The following is a 21,012-nucleotide window of genomic DNA, read 5'->3' on the forward strand; positions in this document are numbered from 1 at the left end:
GAAGTGCAGTGATTCATCAAAAAACTGTCTGTTAGTGCCTCCGTATACCAGATGTTGTAAGCTTTTATTGCATCATTTAATTTACATTCAAGATAACATTCTAGAATGTCAAGTGCAGGGATTAATAAAAAAAATTGTCAGATTGGTCTTTGATCATATTTGCTATGATTAGGCAATTTGAGTAAGTGATTAAGGCTTACGGCCACACCAGCTTGAGAATGCCCAATCTCATCTGACCTTGGAAGCTAAGCAAGTTTGGGCCTGGATAGTACTGAGGTGGGGCTCTACCTAGGAATACCAGGTGCTGTAAGCTTTTCTTGCATCACTTTAATTTACTTTCAAGCTGACATGCTCAAATGTGAAGTGCAGTGATTAATAAAAAAAAACTATCTGTTAGCACCTGGGAATAGCCGATGCTGTAAGTTTTTTTTGCATCACTTTCATTTACTCTCCAACTCACATGCCTGAATGTGAAGTGCAGTGATTCATCAAAAACTAACTGTTAGCACCTTGGACTACGAGATGCTGTAAGCTTCTCTTGAATCACTTTAATTTACTGTCAAGATGACATGCTAGGATGTGAAATGCAGTGATTAATTAAAAAAACTATCTGTTAGCACCTGGGAATAGCAGATGCTGTAAGTTTTTGTTGCATCACTTTACTTTATTCTGCAACTGACAAGCTTGTATGTGAAGTGTACAGATTAAATAGAAATATTTTAGTAGCAGGGAATCGCAGGTGCTGTAAGATTGTATTGCATCCCTTTAATTTATGTTCAAGCTATCATGTTCAAATTTGAAGTGCAGTGAATAATTAACTCAAACTATCTGTTAGCACGTGGGAATAGCAGATGTTGTACGTTTTTTTTGCATCACTTTCATTTACTCTCCAACTCACATGCCTGAATGTGAAGTGCAGTGATTCATCAAAAAATTGTCTGTTAGTGCCTCCGTATACCAGATGTTGTAAGCTTTTATTGCATCATTTAATTTACATTCAAGATAACATTCTAGAATGTCAAGTGCAGGGATTAATAAAAAAAATTGTCAGATTGGTCTTTGATCATATTTGCTATGATTAGGCAATTTGAGTAAGTGTTTAAGGTTTACGGCCACACCAGCTTGAGAACGCCCAATCTCATCTGACCTTGGAAACTAAGCAAGTTTGGGCCTGTATAGTACTGAGGTGGGACCATACCTAGGAATACCAGGTGATGTAAGCTTTTCTTGCATCACTTTAATTTACTTTCAAGCTGACATGCTCAAATGTGAAGTGCAGTGATTAATAAAAAAACTATCTGTTAGCACCTGGGAATAGCCGATGCTGTAAGTTTTTTTTGCATCACTTTCATTTACTCTCTAACTCACATGCCTGAATGTGAAGTGCAGTGATTCATCAAAAAACTGTCTGTTAGTGCCTCCGTATACCAGATGTTGTAAGCTTTTATTGCATCATTTAATTTACATTCAAGATAACATTCTAGAATGTCAAGTGCAGGGATTAATAAAAAAAATTGTCAGATTGGTCTTTGATCATATTTGCTATGATTAGGCAATTTGAGTAAGTGTTTAAGGCTTACGGCCACACCAGCTTGAGAACGCCCAATCTCATCTGACCTTGAAAGCTAAGCAAGTTTGGGCCTGGATAGTACTGAGGTGGGACCCTACCTAGGAATACCAGGTGCTGTATGCTTTTCTTGCATCACTTTAATTTACTTTCAAGCTGACATGCTCAAATGTGAAGTGCAGTGATTAATAAAAAAAACTATCTGTTAGCAACTGGGAATAGCAGATGCTGTAAGTTTTTTTTGCATCACTTTCATTTACTCTCCAACTCACATGCCTGAATGTGAAGTGCAGTGATTCATCAAAAACTATCTGTTAGCACCTTGGACTACGAGATGCTGTAAGCTTCTCTTGAATCACTTTAATTTACTGTCAAGATGACATGCTAGGATGTGAAATGCAGTGATTAATTAAAAAAACTATCTGTTAGCACCTGGGAATAGCAGATGCTGTAAGTTTTTGTTGCATCACTTTACTTTAATCTGCAACTGACAAGCTTGTATGTGAAGTGTACAGATTAAATAGAAATATTTTAGTACCAGGGAATAGCAGGTGCTGTAAGATTGTATTGCATCCCTTTAATTTATGTTCAAGCTATCATGTTCAAATTTGAAGTGCAGTGAATAATTAACTCAAACTATCTGTTAGCACCTGGGAATAGCAGATGCTGTACGTTTTTTTTGCATCACTTTCATTTACTCTCTAACTCACATGCCTGAATGTGAAGTGCAGTGATTCATCAAAAAACTGTCTGTTAGTGCCTCCGTATACCAGATGTTGTAAGCTTTTATTGCATCATTTAATTTACATTCAAGATAACATTCTAGAATGTCAAGTGCAGGGATTAATAAAAAAAATTGTCAGATTGGTCTTTGATCATATTTGCTATGATTAGGCAATTTGAGTACGTGTTTAAGGCTTACGGCCACACCAGCTTGAGAACGCCCAATCTCATCTGACCTTGAAAGCTAAGCAAGTTTGGGCCTGGATAGTACTGAGGTGGGACCCTACCTAGGAATACCAGGTGCTGTAAGCTTTTCTTGCATCACTTTAATTTACTTTCAAGCTGACATGCTCAAATGTGAAGTGCAGTGAATAATTAACTCAAACTATCTGTTAGCACCTGGGAATAGCAGATGCTGTAAGTTTTTTTTGCATCACTTTCATTTACTCTCCAACTCACATGCCTGAATGTGAAGTGCAGTGATTCATCAAAAAACTATATGTTAGCAAATTGGACTACGAGATGCTGTAAGCTTCTCTTGCATCACTTTAATTTACTGTCAAGATGACATGCTAGGATGTGAAATGCAGTGATTAATTAAAAAAACTATCTGTTAGCACCTGGGAATAGCAGATGCTGTAAGTTTTTGTTGCATCACTTTACTTTAATCTGCAACTGACAAGCTTGTATGTGAAGTGTACAGATTAAATAGAAATATTTTAGTACCAGGGAATAGCAGGTGCTGTAAGATTGTATTGCATCCCTTTAATTTATGTTCAAGCTATCATGTTCAAATTTGAAGTGCAATGAATAATTAACTCAAACTATCTGTTAGCACCTGGGAATAGCAGATGCTGTAAGTTTTTTTTGCATCACTTTCATTTACTCTCCAACTCACATGCCTGAATGTGAAGTGCAGTGATTCATCAAAAAACTATATGTTAGCACATTGGACTACGAGATGCTGTAAGCTTCTCTTGCATCACTTTAATTTACTGTCAAGATGACATGCTAGGATGTGAAATGCAGTGATTAATTAAAAAAACTATCTGTTAGCACCTGGGAATAGCAGATGCTGTAAGTTTTTGTTGCATCACTTTACTTTAATCTGCAACTGACAAGCTTGTATGTGAAGTGTACAGATTAAATAGAAATATTTTAGTACCAGGGAATAGCAGGTGCTGTAAGATTGTTTGCATCCCTTTAATTTATGTTCAATCTATCATGTTCAAATTTGAAGTGCAGTGAATAATTAGTGCCTCAGTATACCAGCTCCGTATTGTAAGCTTTTATTGCATCATTTAATTACATTCAAGATAACATTCTAGAATGTCAAGTGCAGGGATTAATAAAAAAAATTGTCAGATTGGTCTTTGATCATATTTGCTATGATTAGGCAATTTGAGTAAGTGTTTAAGGCTTACGGCCACACCAGCTTGAGAACGCCCAATCTCATCTGACCTTGGAAGCTAAGCAAGTTTGGGCCTGAATAGTACTGAGGTGGGACCCTACCTAGGAATACCAGGTGCTGTAAGCTCTTCTTGCATCACTTTAATTTACTTTCAAGCTGACATGCTCAAATGTGAAGTGCAGTGATTAATAAAAAAAACTATCTGTTAGCACCTGGGAATAGCAGATGCTGTAAGTTTTTTTTGCATCACTTTCATTTACTCTCCAACTCACATGCCTGAATGTGAAGTGCAGTGATTCCTCAAAAATCTATCTGTTAGCACCTTGGACTACGAGATGCTGTAAGCTTCTCTTGCATCACTTTAATTTACTTTCAAGATGACATGCTAGGATGTGAAGTGCAGTGATTAATTAAAAAAACTATCTGTTAGCACCTGGGAATAGCAAATGCTGTAAGTTTTTGTTGCATCACTTTACTTTAATCTGCAACTGACAAGCTTGTATGTGAAGTGTACAGATTAAATAGAAATATTTTAGTACCAGGGAATAGCAGGTGCTGTAAGATTGTATTGCATCCCTTTAATTTATGTTCAAGCTATCATGTTCAAATTTGAAGTGCAGTGAATAATTAACTCAAACTATCTGTTAGCACCTGGGAATAGCAGATGCTGTAAGTTTTTTTTGCATCACTTTCATTTACTCTCCAACTCACATGCCTGAATGTGAAGTGCAGTGATTCATCAAAAAACTATATGTTAGCACATTGGACTACGAGATGCTGTAAGCTTCTCTTGCATCACTTTAATTTACTGTCAAGATGACATGCTAGGATGTGAAATGCAGTGATTAATTAAACAAACTATCTGTTAGCACCTGGGAATAGCAGATGCTGTAAGTTTTTGTTGCATCACTTTACTTTAATCTGCAACTGACAAGCTTGTATGTGAAGTGTACAGATTAAATAGAAATATTTTAGTACCAGGGAATAGCAGGTGCTGTAAGATTGTTTGCATCCCTTTAATTTATGTTCAATCTATCATGTTCAAATTTGAAGTGCAGTGAATAATTAGTGCCTCAGTATACCAGCTCCGTATTGTAAGCTTTTATTGCATCATTTAATTACATTCAAGATAACATTCTAGAATGTCAAGTGCAGGGATTAATAAAAAAAATTGTCAGATTGGTCTTTGATCATATTTGCTATGATTAGGCAATTTGAGTAAGTGTTTAAGGCTTACGGCCACACCAGCTTGAGAACGCCCAATCTCATCTGACCTTGGAAGCTAAGCAAGTTTGGGCCTGAATAGTACTGAGGTGGGACCCTACCTAGGAATACCAGGTGCTGTAAGCTTTTCTTGCATCACTTTAATTTACTTTCAAGCTGACATGCTCAAATGTGAAGTGCAGTGATTAATAAAAAAAACTATCTGTTAGCACCTGGGAATAGCAGATGCTGTAAGTTTTTTTTGCATCACTTTCATTTACTCTCCAACTCACATGCCTGAATGTGAAGTGCAGTGATTCCTCAAAAATCTATCTGTTAGCACCTTGGACTACGAGATGCTGTAAGCTTCTCTTGCATCACTTTAATTTACTTTCAAGATGACATGCTAGGATGTGAAGTGCAGTGATTAATTAAAAAAACTATCTGTTAGCACCTGGGAATAGCAAATGCTGTAAGTTTTTGTTGCATCACTTTACTTTAATCTGCAACTGACAAGCTTGTATGTGAAGTGTACAGATTAAATAGAAATATTTTAGTACCAGGGAATAGCAGGTGCTGTAAGATTGTATTGCATCCCTTTAATTTATGTTCAAGCTATCATGTTCAAATTTGAAGTGCAGTGAATAATTAACTCAAACTATCTGTTAGCACCTGGGAATAGCAGATGCTGTAAGTTTTTTTTGCATCACTTTCATTTACTCTCCAACTCACATGCCTGAATGTGAAGTGCAGTGATTCATCAAAAAACTATATGTTAGCACATTGGACTACGAGATGCTGTAAGCTTCTCTTGCATCACTTTAATTTACTGTCAAGATGACATGCTAGGATGTGAAATGCAGTGATTAATTAAAAAAACTATCTGTTAGCACCTGGGAATAGCAGATGCTGTAAGTTTTTGTTGCATCACTTTACTTTAATCTGCAACTGACAAGCTTGTTTGTGAAGTGTACAGATTAAATAGAAATATTTTAGTACCAGGGAATAGCAGGTGCTGTAAGATTGTATTGCATCCCTTTAATTTATGTTCAAGCTATCATGTTCAAATTTGAAGTGCAATGAATAATTAACTCAAACTATCTGTTAGCACCTGGGAATAGCAGATGCTGTAAGTTTTTTTTGCATCACTTTCATTTACTCTCCAACTCACATGCCTGAATGTGAAGTGCAGTGATTCATCAAAAAACTATATGTTAGCACATTGGACTACGAGATGCTGTAAGCTTCTCTTGCATCACTTTAATTTACTGTCAAGATGACATGCTAGGATGTGAAATGCAGTGATTAATTAAAAAAACTATCTGTTAGCACCTGGGAATAGCAGATGCTGTAAGTTTTTGTTGCATCACTTTACTTTAATCTGCAACTGACAAGCTTGTATGTGAAGTGTACAGATTAAATAGAAATATTTTAGTACCAGGGAATAGCAGGTGCTGTAAGATTGTTTGCATCCCTTTAATTTATGTTCAATCTATCATGTTCAAATTTGAAGTGCAGTGAATAATTAGTGCCTCAGTATACCAGCTCCGTATTGTAAGCTTTTATTGCATCATTTAATTACATTCAAGATAACATTCTAGAATGTCAAGTGCAGGGATTAATAAAAAAAATTGTCAGATTGGTCTTTGATCATATTTGCTATGATTAGGCAATTTGAGTAAGTGTTTAAGGCTTACGGCCACACCAGCTTGAGAACGCCCAATCTCATCTGACCTTGGAAGCTAAGCAAGTTTGGGCCTGAATAGTACTGAGGTGGGACCCTACCTAGGAATACCAGGTGCTGTAAGCTTTTCTTGCATCACTTTAATTTACTTTCAAGCTGACATGCTCAAATGTGAAGTGCAGTGATTAATAAAAAAAACTATCTGTTAGCACCTGGGAATAGCAGATGCTGTAAGTTTTTTTTGCATCACTTTCATTTACTCTCCAACTCACATGCCTGAATGTGAAGTGCAGTGATTCCTCAAAAATCTATCTGTTAGCACCTTGGACTACGAGATGCTGTAAGCTTCTCTTGCATCACTTTAATTTACTTTCAAGATGACATGCTAGGATGTGAAGTGCAGTGATTAATTAAAAAAACTATCTGTTAGCACCTGGGAATAGCAAATGCTGTAAGTTTTTGTTGCATCACTTTACTTTAATCTGCAACTGACAAGCTTGTATGTGAAGTGTACAGATTAAATAGAAATATTTTAGTACCAGGGAATAGCAGGTGCTGTAAGATTGTATTGCATCCCTTTAATTTATGTTCAAGCTATCATGTTCAAATTTGAAGTGCAGTGAATAATTAACTCAAACTATCTGTTAGCACCTGGGAATAGCAGATGCTGTAAGTTTTTTTTGCATCACTTTCATTTACTCTCCAACTCACATGCCTGAATGTGAAGTGCAGTGATTCATCAAAAAACTATATGTTAGCACATTGGACTACGAGATGCTGTAAGCTTCTCTTGCATCACTTTAATTTACTGTCAAGATGACATGCTAGGATGTGAAATGCAGTGATTAATTAAAAAAACTATCTGTTAGCACCTGGGAATAGCAGATGCTGTAAGTTTTTGTTGCATCACTTTACTTTAATCTGCAACTGACAAGCTTGTTTGTGAAGTGTACAGATTAAATAGAAATATTTTAGTACCAGGGAATAGCAGGTGCTGTAAGATTGTATTGCATCCCTTTAATTTATGTTCAAGCTATCATGTTCAAATTTGAAGTGCAATGAATAATTAACTCAAACTATCTGTTAGCACCTGGGAATAGCAGATGCTGTAAGTTTTTTTTGCATCACTTTCATTTACTCTCCAACTCACATGCCTGAATGTGAAGTGCAGTGATTCATCAAAAAACTATATGTTAGCACATTGGACTACGAGATGCTGTAAGCTTCTCTTGCATCACTTTAATTTACTGTCAAGATGACATGCTAGGATGTGAAATGCAGTGATTAATTAAAAAAACTATCTGTTAGCACCTGGGAATAGCAGATGCTGTAAGTTTTTGTTGCATCACTTTACTTTAATCTGCAACTGACAAGCTTGTATGTGAAGTGTACAGATTAAATAGAAATATTTTAGTACCAGGGAATAGCAGGTGCTGTAAGATTGTTTGCATCCCTTTAATTTATGTTCAAGCTATCATGTTCAAATTTGAAGTGCAGTGAATAATTAGTGCCTCCGTATACCAGCTCCGTATTGTAAGCTTTTATTGCATCATTTAATTACATTCAAGATAACATTCTAGAATGTCAAGTGCAGGGATTAATAAAAAAAATTGTCAGATTGGTCTTTGATCATATTTGCTATGATTAGGCAATTTGAGTAAGTGCTTAAGGCTTACGGCGACACCAGCTTGAGAACGCCCAATCTCATCTGACCTTGGAAGCTAAGCAAGTTTGGGCCTGAATAGTACTGAGGTGGGACCCTACCTAGGAATACCAGGTGCTGTAAGCTTTTCTTGCATCACTTTAATTTACTTTCAAGCTGACATGCTCAAATGTGAAGTGCAGTGATTAATAAAAAAACTATCTGTTAGCATCTGGGAATAGCAGATGCTGTAAGTTTTTTTTGCATCACTCTCATTTAATCTCCAACTCACATGCCTGAATGTGAAGTGCAGTGATTCCTCAAAAATCTATCTGTTAGCACCTTGGACTATGAGATGCTGTAAGCTTCTCTTGCATCACTTTAATTTACTTTCAAGATGACATGCTAGGATGTGAAGTGCAGTGATTAATTAAAAAAACTATCTGTTAGCACCTGGGAATAGCAAATGCTGTAAGTTTTTGTTGCATCACTTTACTTTAATCTGCAACTGACAAGCTTGTATGTGAAGTGTACAGATTAAATAGAAATATTTTAGTACCAGGGAATAGCAGGTGCTGTAAGATTGTATTGCATCCCTTTAATTTATGTTCAAGCTATCATGTTCAAATTTGAAGTGCAGTGAATAATTAACTCAAACTATCTGTTAGCACCTGGGAATAGCAGATGCTGTAAGTTTTTTTTGCATCACTTTCATTTACTCTCCAACTCACATGCCTGAATGTGAAGTGCAGTGATTCATCAAAAAACTATATGTTAGCACATTGGACTACGAGATGCTGTAAGCTTCTCTTGCATCACTTTAATTTACTCTCAAGATGACATGCTAGGATGTGAAATGCAGTGATTAATTAAAAAAACTATCTGTTAGCACCTGGGAATAGCAGATGCTGTAAGTTTTTGTTGCATCACTTTACTTTAATCTGCAACTGACAAGCTTGTATGTGAAGTGTACAGATTAAATAGAAATATTTTAGTACCAGGGAATAGCAGGTGCTGTAAGATTGTATTGCATCCCTTTAATTTATGTTCAAGCTATCATGTTCAAATTTGAAGTGCAATGAATAATTAACTCAAACTATCTGTTAGCACCTGGGAATAGCAGATGCTGTAAGTTTTTTTTGCATCACTTTCATTTACTCTCCAACTCACATGCCTGAATGTGAAGTGCAGTGATTCATCAAAAAACTATATGTTAGCACATTGGACTACGAGATGCTGTAAGCTTCTCTTGCATCACTTTAATTTACTGTCAAGATGACATGCTAGGATGTGAAATGCAGTGATTAATTAAAAAAACTATCTGTTAGCACCTGGGAATAGCAGATGCTGTAAGTTTTTGTTGCATCACTTTACTTTAATCTGCAACTGACAAGCTTGTATGTGAAGTGTACAGATTAAATAGAAATATTTTAGTACCAGGGAATAGCAGGTGCTGTAAGATTGTTTGCATCCCTTTAATTTATGTTCAAGCTATCATGTTCAAATTTGAAGTGCAGTGAATAATTAGTGCCTCCGTATACCAGCTCCGTATTGTAAGCTTTTATTGCATCATTTAATTACATTCAAGATAACATTCTAGAATGTCAAGTGCAGGGATTAATAAAAAAAATTGTCAGATTGGTCTTTGATCATATTTGCTATGATTAGGCAATTTGAGTAAGTGTTTAAGGCTTACGGCCACACCAGATTGAGAACGCCCAATCTCATCTGACCTTGGAAGCTAAGCAAGTTTGGGCCTGAATAGTACTGAGGTGGGACCCTACCTAGGAATACCAGGTGCTGTAAGCTTTTCTTGCATCACTTTAATTTACTTTCAAGCTGACATGCTCAAATGTGAAGTGCAGTGATTAATAAAAAAAACTATCTGTTAGCACCTGGGAATAGCAGATGCTGTAAGTTTTTTTTGCATCACTTTCATTTACTCTCCAACTCACATGCCTGAATGTGAAGTGCAGTGATTCCTCAAAAATCTATCTGTTAGCACCTTGGACTACGAGATGCTGTAAGCTTCTCTTGCATCACTTTAATTTACTTTCAAGATGACATGCTAGGATGTGAAGTGCAGTGATTAATTAAAAAAACTATCTGTTAGCACCTGGGAATAGCAAATGCTGTAAGTTTTTGTTGCATCACTTTACTTTAATCTGCAACTGACAAGCTTGTATGTGAAGTGTACAGATTAAATAGAAATATTTTAGTACCAGGGAATAGCAGGTGCTGTAAGATTGTATTGCATCCCTTTAATTTATGTTCAAGCTATCATGTTCAAATTTGAAGTGCAGTGAATAATTAACTCAAACTATCTGTTAGCACCTGGGAATAGCAGATGCTGTAAGTTTTTTTTGCATCACTTTCATTTACTCTCCAACTCACATGCCTGAATGTGAAGTGCAGTGATTCATCACAAAACTATATGTTAGCACATTGGACTACGAGATGCTGTAAGCTTCTCTTGCATCACTTTAATTTACTGTCAAGATGACATGCTAGGATGTGAAATGCAGTGATTAATTAAAAAAACTATCTGTTAGCACCTGGGAATAGCAGATGCTGTAAGTTTTTGTTGCATCACTTTACTTTAATCTGCAACTGACAAGCTTGTATGTGAAGTGTACAGATTAAATAGAAATATTTTAGTACCAGGGAATAGCAGGTGCTGTAAGATTGTTTGCATCCCTTTAATTTATGTTCAAGCTATCATGTTCAAATTTGAAGTGCAGTGAATAATTAGTGCCTCCGTATACCAGCTCCGTATTGTAAGCTTTTATTGCATCATTTAATTACATTCAAGATAACATTCTAGAATGTCAAGTGCAGGGATTAATAAAAAAAATTGTCAGATTGGTCTTTGATCATATTTGCTATGATTAGGCAATTTGAGTAAGTGTTTAAGGCTTACGGCCACACCAGCTTGAGAACGCCCAATCTCATCTGACCTTGGAAGCTTAGCAAGTTTGGGCCTGAATAGTACTGAGGTGGGACCCTACCTAGGAATACCAGGTGCTGTAAGCTTTTCTTGCATCACTTTAATTTACTTTCAAGCTGACATGCTCAAATGTGAAGTGCAGTGATTAATAAAAAAAACTATCTGTTAGCACCTGGGAATAGCAGATGCTGTAAGTTTTTTTTGCATCACTTTCATTTACTCTCCAACTCACATGCCTGAATGTGAAGTGCAGTGATTCCTCAAAAATCTATCTGTTAGCACCTTGGACTACGAGATGCTGTAAGCTTCTCTTGCATCACTTTAATTTACTTTCAAGATGACATGCTAGGATGTGAAGTGCAGTGATTAATTAAAAAAACTATCTGTTAGCACCTGGGAATAGCAAATGCTGTAAGTTTTTGTTGCATCACTTTACTTTAATCTGCAACTGACAAGCTTGTATGTGAAGTGTACAGATTAAATAGAAATATTTTAGTACCAGGGAATAGCAGGTGCTGTAAGATTGTTTGCATCCCTTTAATTTATGTTCAATCTATCATGTTCAAATTTGAAGTGCAGTGAATAATTAGTGCCTCAGTATACCAGCTCCGTATTGTAAGCTTTTATTGCATCATTTAATTACATTCAAGATAACATTCTAGAATGTCAAGTGCAGGGATTAATAAAAAAAATTGTCAGATTGGTCTTTGATCATATTTGCTATGATTAGGCAATTTGAGTAAGTGTTTAAGGCTTACGGCCACACCAGCTTGAGAACGCCCAATCTCATCTGACCTTGGAAGCTAAGCAAGTTTGGGCCTGAATAGTACTGAGGTGGGACCCTACCTAGGAATACCAGGTGCTGTAAGCTTTTCTTGCATCACTTTAATTTACTTTCAAGCTGACATGCTCAAATGTGAAGTGCAGTGATTAATAAAAAAAACTATCTGTTAGCACCTGGGAATAGCAGATGCTGTAAGTTTTTTTTGCATCACTTTCATTTACTCTCCAACTCACATGCCTGAATGTGAAGTGCAGTGATTCCTCAAAAATCTATCTGTTAGCACCTTGGACTACGAGATGCTGTAAGCTTCTCTTGCATCACTTTAATTTACTTTCAAGATGACATGCTAGGATGTGAAGTGCAGTGATTAATTAAAAAAACTATCTGTTAGCACCTGGGAATAGCAAATGCTGTAAGTTTTTGTTGCATCACTTTACTTTAATCTGCAACTGACAAGCTTGTATGTGAAGTGTACAGATTAAATAGAAATATTTTAGTACCAGGGAATAGCAGGTGCTGTAAGATTGTATTGCATCCCTTTAATTTATGTTCAATCTATCATGTTCAAATTTGAAGTGCAGTGAATAATTAGTGCCTCAGTATACCAGCTCCGTATTGTAAGCTTTTATTGCATCATTTAATTACATTCAAGATAACATTCTAGAATGTCAAGTGCAGGGATTAATAAAAAAAATTGTCAGATTGGTCTTTGATCATATTTGCTATGATTAGGCAATTTGAGTAAGTGTTTAAGGCTTACGGCCACACCAGCTTGAGAACGCCCAATCTCATCTGACCTTGGAAGCTAAGCAAGTTTGGGCCTGAATAGTACTGAGGTGGGACCCTACCTAGGAATACCAGGTGCTGTAAGCTCTTCTTGCATCACTTTAATTTACTTTCAAGCTGACATGCTCAAATGTGAAGTGCAGTGATTAATAAAAAAAACTATCTGTTAGCACCTGGGAATAGCAGATGCTGTAAGTTTTTTTTGCATCACTTTCATTTACTCTCCAACTCACATGCCTGAATGTGAAGTGCAGTGATTCCTCAAAAATCTATCTGTTAGCACCTTGGACTACGAGATGCTGTAAGCTTCTCTTGCATCACTTTAATTTACTTTCAAGATGACATGCTAGGATGTGAAGTGCAGTGATTAATTAAAAAAACTATCTGTTAGCACCTGGGAATAGCAAATGCTGTAAGTTTTTGTTGCATCACTTTACTTTAATCTGCAACTGACAAGCTTGTATGTGAAGTGTACATATTAAATAGAAATATTTTAGTACCAGGGAATAGCAGGTGCTGTAAGATTGTATTGCATCCCTTTAATTTATATTCAAGCTATCATGTTCAAATTTGAAGTGCAGTGAATAATTAACTCAAACTATCTGTTAGCACCTGGGAATAGCAGATGCTGTAAGTTTTTTTTGCATCACTTTCATTTACTCTCCAACTCACATGCCTGAATGTGAAGTGCAGTGATTCATCACAAAACTATATGTTAGCACATTGGACTACGAGATGCTGTAAGCTTCTCTTGCATCACTTTAATTTACTGTCAAGATGACATGCTAGGATGTGAAATGCAGTGATTAATTAAAAAAACTATCTGTTAGCACCTGGGAATAGCAGATGCTGTAAGTTTTTGTTGCATCACTTTACTTTAATCTGCAACTGACAAGCTTGTATGTGAAGTGTACAGATTAAATAGAAATATTTTAGTACCAGGGAATAGCAGGTGCTGTAAGATTGTTTGCATCCCTTTAATTTATGTTCAAGCTATCATGTTCAAATTTGAAGTGCAGTGAATAATTAGTGCCTCCGTATACCAGCTCCGTATTGTAAGCTTTTATTGCATCATTTAATTACATTCAAGATAACATTCTAGAATGTCAAGTGCAGGGATTAATAAAAAAAATTGTCAGATTGGTCTTTGATCATATTTGCTATGATTAGGCAATTTGAGTAAGTGTTTAAGGCTTACGGCCACACCAGCTTGAGAATGCCCAATCTCATCTGACCTTGGAAGCTAAGCAAGTTTGGGCCTGAATAGTACTGAGGTGGGACCCTACCTAGGAATACCAGGTGCTGTAAGCTTTTCTTGCATCACTTTAATTTACTTTCAAGCTGACATGCTCAAATGTGAAGTGCAGTGATTAATAAAAAAAACTATCTGTTAGCACCTGGGAATAGCAGATGCTGTAAGTTTTTTTTGCATCACTTTCATTTACTCTCCAACTCACATGCCTGAATGTGAAGTGCAGTGATTCCTCAAAAATCTATCTGTTAGCACCTTGGACTACGAGATGCTGTAAGCTTCTCTTGCATCACTTTAATTTACTTTCAAGATGACATGCTAGGATGTGAAGTGCAGTGATTAATTAAAAAAACTATCTGTTAGCACCTGGGAATAGCAAATGCTGTAAGTTTTTGTTGCATCACTTTACTTTAATCTGCAACTGACAAGCTTGTATGTGAAGTGTACAGATTAAATAGAAATATTTTAGTACCAGGGAATAGCAGGTGCTGTAAGATTGTTTGCATCCCTTTAATTTATGTTCAATCTATCATGTTCAAATTTGAAGTGCAGTGAATAATTAGTGCCTCAGTATACCAGCTCCGTATTGTAAGCTTTTATTGCATCATTTAATTACATTCAAGATAACATTCTAGAATGTCAAGTGCAGGGATTAATAAAAAAAATTGTCAGATTGGTCTTTGATCATATTTGCTATGATTAGGCAATTTGAGTAAGTGTTTAAGGCTTACGGCCACACCAGCTTGAGAACGCCCAATCTCATCTGACCTTGGAAGCTAAGCAAGTTTGGGCCTGAATAGTACTGAGGTGGGACCCTACCTAGGAATACCAGGTGCTGTAAGCTTTTCTTGCATCACTTTAATTTACTTTCAAGCTGACATGCTCAAATGTGAAGTGCAGTGATTAATAAAAAAAACTATCTGTTAGCACCTGGGAATAGCAGATGCTGTAAGTTTTTTTTGCATCACTTTCATTTACTCTCCAACTCACATGCCTGAATGTGAAGTGCAGTGATTCATCACAAAACTATATGTTAGCACATTGGACTACGAGATGCTGTAAGCTTCTCTTGCATCACTTTAATTTACTGTCAAGATGACATGCTAGGATGTGAAATGCAGTGATTAATTAAAAAAACTATCTGTTAGCACCTGGGAATAGCAGATGCTGTAAGTTTTTGTTGCATCACTTTACTTTAATCTGCAACTGACAAGCTTGTATGTGAAGTGTACAGATTAAATAGAAATATTTTAGTACCAGGGAATAGCAGGTGCTGTAAGATTGTTTGCATCCCTTTAATTTATGTTCAAGCTATCATGTTCAAATTTGAAGTGCAGTGAATAATTAGTGCCTCCGTATACCAGCTCCGTATTGTAAGCTTTTATTGCATCATTTAATTACATTCAAGATAACATTCTAGAATGTCAAGTGCAGGGATTAATAAAAAAAATTGTCAGATTGGTCTTTGATCATATTTGCTATGATTAGGCAATTTGAGTAAGTGTTTAAGGCTTACGGCCACACCAGCTTGAGAACGCCCAATCTCATCTGACCTTGGAAGCTAAGCAAGTTTGGGCCTGAATAGTACTGAGGTGGGACCCTACCTAGGAATACCAGGTGCTGTAAGCTTTTCTTGCATCACTTTAATTTACTTTCAAGCTGACATGCTCAAATGTGAAGTGCAGTGATTAATAAAAAAAACTATCTGTTAGCACCTGGGAATAGCAGATGCTGTAAGTTTTTTTTGCATCACTTTCATTTACTCTCCAACTCACATGCCTGAATGTGAAGTGCAGTGATTCCTCAAAAATCTATCTGTTAGCACCTTGGACTACGAGATGCTGTAAGCTTCTCTTGCATCACTTTAATTTACTTTCAAGATGACATGCTAGGATGTGAAGTGCAGTGATTAATTAAAAAAACTATCTGTTAGCACCTGGGAATAGCAAATGCTGTAAGTTTTTGTTGCATCACTTTACTTTAATCTGCAACTGACAAGCTTGTATGTGAAGTGTACAGATTAAATAGAAATATTTTAGTACCAGGGAATAGCAGGTGCTGTAAGATTGTTTGCATCCCTTTAATTTATGTTCAATCTATCATGTTCAAATTTGAAGTGCAGTGAATAATTAGTGCCTCAGTATACCAGCTCCGTATTGTAAGCTTTTATTGCATCATTTAATTACATTCAAGATAACATTCTAGAATGTCAAGTGCAGGGATTAATAAAAAAAATTGTCAGATTGGTCTTTGATCATATTTGCTATGATTAGGCAATTTGAGTAAGTGTTTAAGGCTTACGGCCACACCAGCTTGAGAACGCCCAATCTCATCTGACCTTGGAAGCTAAGCAAGTTTGGGCCTGAATAGTACTGAGGTGGGACCCTACCTAGGAATACCAGGTGCTGTAAGCTTTTCTTGCATCACTTTAATTTACTTTCAAGCTGACATGCTCAAATGTGAAGTGCAGTGATTAATAAAAAAAACTATCTGTTAGCACCTGGGAATAGCAGATGCTGTAAGTTTTTTTTGCATCACTTTCATTTACTCTCCAACTCACATGCCTGAATGTGAAGTGCAGTGATTCCTCAAAAATCTATCTGTTAGCACCTTGGACTACGAGATGCTGTAAGCTTCTCTTGCATCACTTTAATTTACTTTCAAGATGACATGCTAGGATGTGAAGTGCAGTGATTAATTAAAAAAACTATCTGTTAGCACCTGGGAATAGCAAATGCTGTAAGTTTTTGTTGCATCACTTTACTTTAATCTGCAACTGACAAGCTTGTATGTGAAGTGTACAGATTAAATAGAAATATTTTAGTACCAGGGAATAGCAGGTGCTGTAAGATTGTATTGCATCCCTTTAATTTATGTTCAATCTATCATGTTCAAATTTGAAGTGCAGTGAATAATTAGTGCCTCAGTATACCAGCTCCGTATTGTAAGCTTTTATTGCATCATTTAATTACATTCAAGATAACATTCTAGAATGTCAAGTGCAGGGATTAATAAAAAAAATTGTCAGATTGGTCTTTGATCATATTTGCTATGATTAGGCAATTTGAGTAAGTGTTTAAGGCTTACGGCCACACCAGCTTGAGAACGCCCAATCTCATCTGACCTTGGAAGCTAAGCAAGTTTGGGCCTGAATAGTACTGAGGTGGGACCCTACCTAGGAATACCAGGTGCTGTAAGCTCTTCTTGCATCACTTTAATTTACTTTCAAGCTGACCTGCTCAAATGTGAAGTGCAGTGATTAATAAAAAAAACTATCTGTTAGCACCTGGGAATAGCAGATGCTGTAAGTTTTTTTTGCATCACTTTCATTTACTCTCCAACTCACATGCCTGAATGTGAAGTGCAGTGATTCCTCAAAAATCTATCTGTTAGCACCTTGGACTACGAGATGCTGTAAGCTTCTCTTGCATCACTTTAATTTACTTTCAAGATGACATGCTAGGATGTGAAGTGCAGTGATTAATTAAAAAAACTATCTGTTAGCACCTGGGAATAGCAAATGCTGTAAGTTTTTGTTGCATCACTTTACTTTAATCTGCAACTGACAAGCTTGTATGTGAAGTGTACAGATTAAATAGAAATATTTTAGTACCAGGGAATAGCAGGTGCTGTAAGATTGTATTGCATCCCTTTAATTTATATTCAAGCTATCATGTTCAAATTTGAAGTGCAGTGAATAATTAACTCAAACTATCTGTTAGCACCTGGGAATAGCAGATGCTGTAAGTTTTTTTTGCATCACTTTCATTTACTCTCCAACTCACATGCCTGAATGTGAAGTGCAGTGATTCATCACAAAACTATATGTTAGCACATTGGACTACGAGATGCTGTAAGCTTCTCTTGCATCACTTTAATTTACTGTCAAGATGACATGCTAGGATGTGAAATGCAGTGATTAATTAAAAAAACTATCTGTTAGCACCTGGGAATAGCAGATGCTGTAAGTTTTTGTTGCATCACTTTACTTTAATCTGCAACTGACAAGCTTGTATGTGAAGTGTACAGATTAAATAGAAATATTTTAGTACCAGGGAATAGCAGGTGCTGTAAGATTGTTTGCATCCCTTTAATTTATGTTCAAGCTATCATGTTCAAATTTGAAGTGCAGTGAATAATTAGTGCCTCCGTATACCAGCTCCGTATTGTAAGCTTTTATTGCATCATTTAATTACATTCAAGATAACATTCTAGAATGTCAAGTGCAGGGATTAATAAAAAAAATTGTCAGATTGGTCTTTGATCATATTTGCTATGATTAGGCAATTTGAGTAAGTGTTTAAGGCTTACGGCCACACCAGCTTGAGAACGCCCAATCTCATCTGACCTTGGAAGCTAAGCAAGTTTGGGCCTGAATAGTACTGAGGTGGGACCCTACCTAGGAATACCAGGTGCTGTAAGCTTTTCTTGCATCACTTTAATTTACTTTCAAGCTGACATGCTCAAATGTGAAGTGCAGTGATTAATAAAAAAAACTATCTGTTAGCACCTGGGAATAGCAGATGCTGTAAGTTTTTTTTGCATCACTTTCATTTACTCTCCAACTCACATGCCTGAATGTGAAGTGCAGTGATTCCTCAAAAATCTATCTGTTAGCACCTTGGACTACGAGATGCTGTAAGCTTCTCTTGCATCACTTTAATTTACTTTCAAGATGACATGCTAGGATGTGAAGTGCAGTGATTAATTAAAAAAACTATCTGTTAGCACCTGGGAATAGCAAATGCTGTAAGTTTTTGTTGCATCACTTTACTTTAATCTGCAACTGACAAGCTTGTATGTGAAGTGTACAGATTAAATAGAAATATTTTAGTACCAGGGAATAGCAGGTGCTGTAAGATTGTTTGCATCCCTTTAATTTATGTTCAATCTATCATGTTCAAATTTGAAGTGCAGTGAATAATTAGTGCCTCAGTATACCAGCTCCGTATTGTAAGCTTTTATTGCATCATTTAATTACATTCAAGATAACATTCTAGAATGTCAAGTGCAGGGATTAATAAAAAAAATTGTCAGATTGGTCTTTGATCATATTTGCTATGATTAGGCAATTTGAGTAAGTGTTTAAGGCTTACGGCCACACCAGCTTGAGAACGCCCAATCTCATCTGACCTTGGAAGCTAAGCAAGTTTGGGCCTGAATAGTACTGAGGTGGGACCCTACCTAGGAATACCAGGTGCTGTAAGCTTTTCTTGCATCACTTTAATTTACTTTCAAGCTGACATGCTCAAATGTGAAGTGCAGTGATTAATAAAAAAAACTATCTGTTAGCACCTGGGAATAGCAGATGCTGTAAGTTTTTTTTGCATCACTTTCATTTACTCTCCAACTCACATGCCTGAATGTGAAGTGCAGTGATTCATCAAAAAACTATATGTTAGCACATTGGACTACGAGATGCTGTAAGCTTCTCTTGCATCACTTTAATTTACTGTCAAGATGACATGCTAGGATGTGAAATGCAGTGATTAATTAAAAAAACTATCTGTTAGCACCTGGGAATAGCAGATGCTGTAAGTTTTTGTCGCATCTCATTACTTTAATCTGCAACTGACAAGCTTGTATGTGAAGTGTACAGATTAAATAGAAATATTTTAGTACCAGGGAATAGCAGGTGCTGTAAGATTGTTTGCATCCCTTTAATTTATGTTCAAGCTATCATGTTCAAATTTGAAGTGCAGTGAATAATTAGTGCCTCAGTATACCAGCTCCGTATTGTAAGCTTTTATTGCATCATTTAATTACATTCAAGATAACATTCTAGAATGTCAAGTGCAGGGATTAATAAAAAAAATTGTCAGATTGGTCTTTGATCATATTTGCTATGATTAGGCAATTTGAGTAAGTGTTTAAGGCTTACGGCCACACCAGCTTGAGAACGCCCAATCTCATCTGACCTTGGAAGCTAAGCAAGTTTGGGCCTGAATAGTACTGAGGTGGGACCCTACCTAGGAATACCAGGTGCTGTAAGCTTTTCTTGCATCACTTTAATTTACTTTCATGCTGACATGCTCAAATGTGAAGTGCAGTGATTAATAAAAAAAACTATCTGTTAGCACCTGGGAATAGCAGATGCTGTAAGTTTTTTTTGCATCACTTTCATTTACTCTCCAACTCACATGCCTGAATGTGAAGTGCAGTGATTCCTCAAAAATCTATCTGTTAGCACCTTGGACTACGAGATGCTGTAAGCTTCTCTTGCATCACTTTAATTTACTTTCAAGATGACATGCTAGGATGTGAAGTGCAGTGATTAATTAAAAAAACTATCTGTTAGCACCTGGGAATAGCAAATGCTGTAAGTTTTTGTTGCATCACTTTACTTTAATCTGCAACTGACAAGCTTGTATGTGAAGTGTACAGATTAAATAGAAATATTTTAGTACCAGGGAATAGCAGGTGCTGTAAGATTGTATTGCATCCCTTTAATTTATGTTCAAGCTATCATGTTCAAATTTGAAGTGCAGTGAATAATTAACTCAAACTATCTGTTAGCACCTGGGAATAGCAGATGCTGTAAGTTTTTTTTGCATCACTTTCATTTACTCTCCAACTCACATGCCTGAATGTGAAGTGCAGTGATTCATCAAAAAACTATATGTTAGCACATTGGACTACGAGATGCTGTAAGCTTCTCTTGCATCACTTTAATTTACTGTCAAGATGACATGCTAGGATGTGAAATGCAGTGATTAATTAAAAAAACTATCTGTTAGCACCTGGGAATAGCAGATGCTGTAAGTTTTTGTTGCATCACTTTACTTTAATCTGCAACTGACAAGCTTGTTTGTGAAGTGTACAGATTAAATAGAAATATTTTAGTACCAGGGAATAGCAGGTGCTGTAAGATTGTATTGCATCCCTTTAATTTATGTTCAAGCTATCATGTTCAAATTTGAAGTGCAATGAATAATTAACTCAAACTATCTGTTAGCACCTGGGAATAGCAGATGCTGTAAGTTTTTTTTGCATCACTTTCATTTACTCTCCAA

The 21,012-nt window shown here is 36.3% G+C and overlaps 20 pseudogenes; all 20 read left to right on the forward strand.

The window, feature by feature from the left end:
* Window positions 1–194: 194 nt before the first annotated feature.
* LOC145647326 (5S ribosomal RNA) lies at window positions 195–313 on the forward strand (annotated as a pseudogene).
* A 791-nt stretch (window positions 314–1,104) lies between these two features.
* LOC145645095 (5S ribosomal RNA) lies at window positions 1,105–1,223 on the forward strand (annotated as a pseudogene).
* A 351-nt stretch (window positions 1,224–1,574) lies between these two features.
* Window positions 1,575–1,693, forward strand: LOC145649277 (5S ribosomal RNA; annotated as a pseudogene).
* Window positions 1,694–2,483: 790 nt separating this feature from the next.
* LOC145647928 (5S ribosomal RNA) lies at window positions 2,484–2,602 on the forward strand (annotated as a pseudogene).
* A 1,106-nt stretch (window positions 2,603–3,708) lies between these two features.
* Window positions 3,709–3,827, forward strand: LOC145646363 (5S ribosomal RNA; annotated as a pseudogene).
* Window positions 3,828–4,932: 1,105 nt separating this feature from the next.
* On the forward strand, window positions 4,933–5,051 carry LOC145646364 (5S ribosomal RNA; annotated as a pseudogene).
* A 1,544-nt stretch (window positions 5,052–6,595) lies between these two features.
* On the forward strand, window positions 6,596–6,714 carry LOC145646365 (5S ribosomal RNA; annotated as a pseudogene).
* Window positions 6,715–8,258: 1,544 nt separating this feature from the next.
* Window positions 8,259–8,377, forward strand: LOC145647969 (5S ribosomal RNA; annotated as a pseudogene).
* A 1,543-nt stretch (window positions 8,378–9,920) lies between these two features.
* Window positions 9,921–10,039, forward strand: LOC145648836 (5S ribosomal RNA; annotated as a pseudogene).
* A 1,105-nt stretch (window positions 10,040–11,144) lies between these two features.
* Window positions 11,145–11,263, forward strand: LOC145649270 (5S ribosomal RNA; annotated as a pseudogene).
* Window positions 11,264–11,929: 666 nt separating this feature from the next.
* LOC145646366 (5S ribosomal RNA) lies at window positions 11,930–12,048 on the forward strand (annotated as a pseudogene).
* Window positions 12,049–12,715: 667 nt separating this feature from the next.
* On the forward strand, window positions 12,716–12,834 carry LOC145646367 (5S ribosomal RNA; annotated as a pseudogene).
* Window positions 12,835–13,939: 1,105 nt separating this feature from the next.
* LOC145647880 (5S ribosomal RNA) lies at window positions 13,940–14,058 on the forward strand (annotated as a pseudogene).
* A 666-nt stretch (window positions 14,059–14,724) lies between these two features.
* LOC145646368 (5S ribosomal RNA) lies at window positions 14,725–14,843 on the forward strand (annotated as a pseudogene).
* A 666-nt stretch (window positions 14,844–15,509) lies between these two features.
* Window positions 15,510–15,628, forward strand: LOC145646370 (5S ribosomal RNA; annotated as a pseudogene).
* Window positions 15,629–16,294: 666 nt separating this feature from the next.
* On the forward strand, window positions 16,295–16,413 carry LOC145646371 (5S ribosomal RNA; annotated as a pseudogene).
* Window positions 16,414–17,080: 667 nt separating this feature from the next.
* On the forward strand, window positions 17,081–17,199 carry LOC145646372 (5S ribosomal RNA; annotated as a pseudogene).
* A 1,105-nt stretch (window positions 17,200–18,304) lies between these two features.
* LOC145646373 (5S ribosomal RNA) lies at window positions 18,305–18,423 on the forward strand (annotated as a pseudogene).
* A 666-nt stretch (window positions 18,424–19,089) lies between these two features.
* Window positions 19,090–19,208, forward strand: LOC145646374 (5S ribosomal RNA; annotated as a pseudogene).
* A 666-nt stretch (window positions 19,209–19,874) lies between these two features.
* LOC145646375 (5S ribosomal RNA) lies at window positions 19,875–19,993 on the forward strand (annotated as a pseudogene).
* The last annotated feature ends 1,019 nt before the right edge of the window (window positions 19,994–21,012 follow it).

Source organism: Electrophorus electricus, chromosome 13 (assembly GCF_041902795.1).
Source record: "Electrophorus electricus isolate QZ-2024a chromosome 13, ASM4190279v1, whole genome shotgun sequence".
Taxonomy (NCBI): Eukaryota; Metazoa; Chordata; class Actinopteri; order Gymnotiformes; family Gymnotidae; genus Electrophorus; species Electrophorus electricus.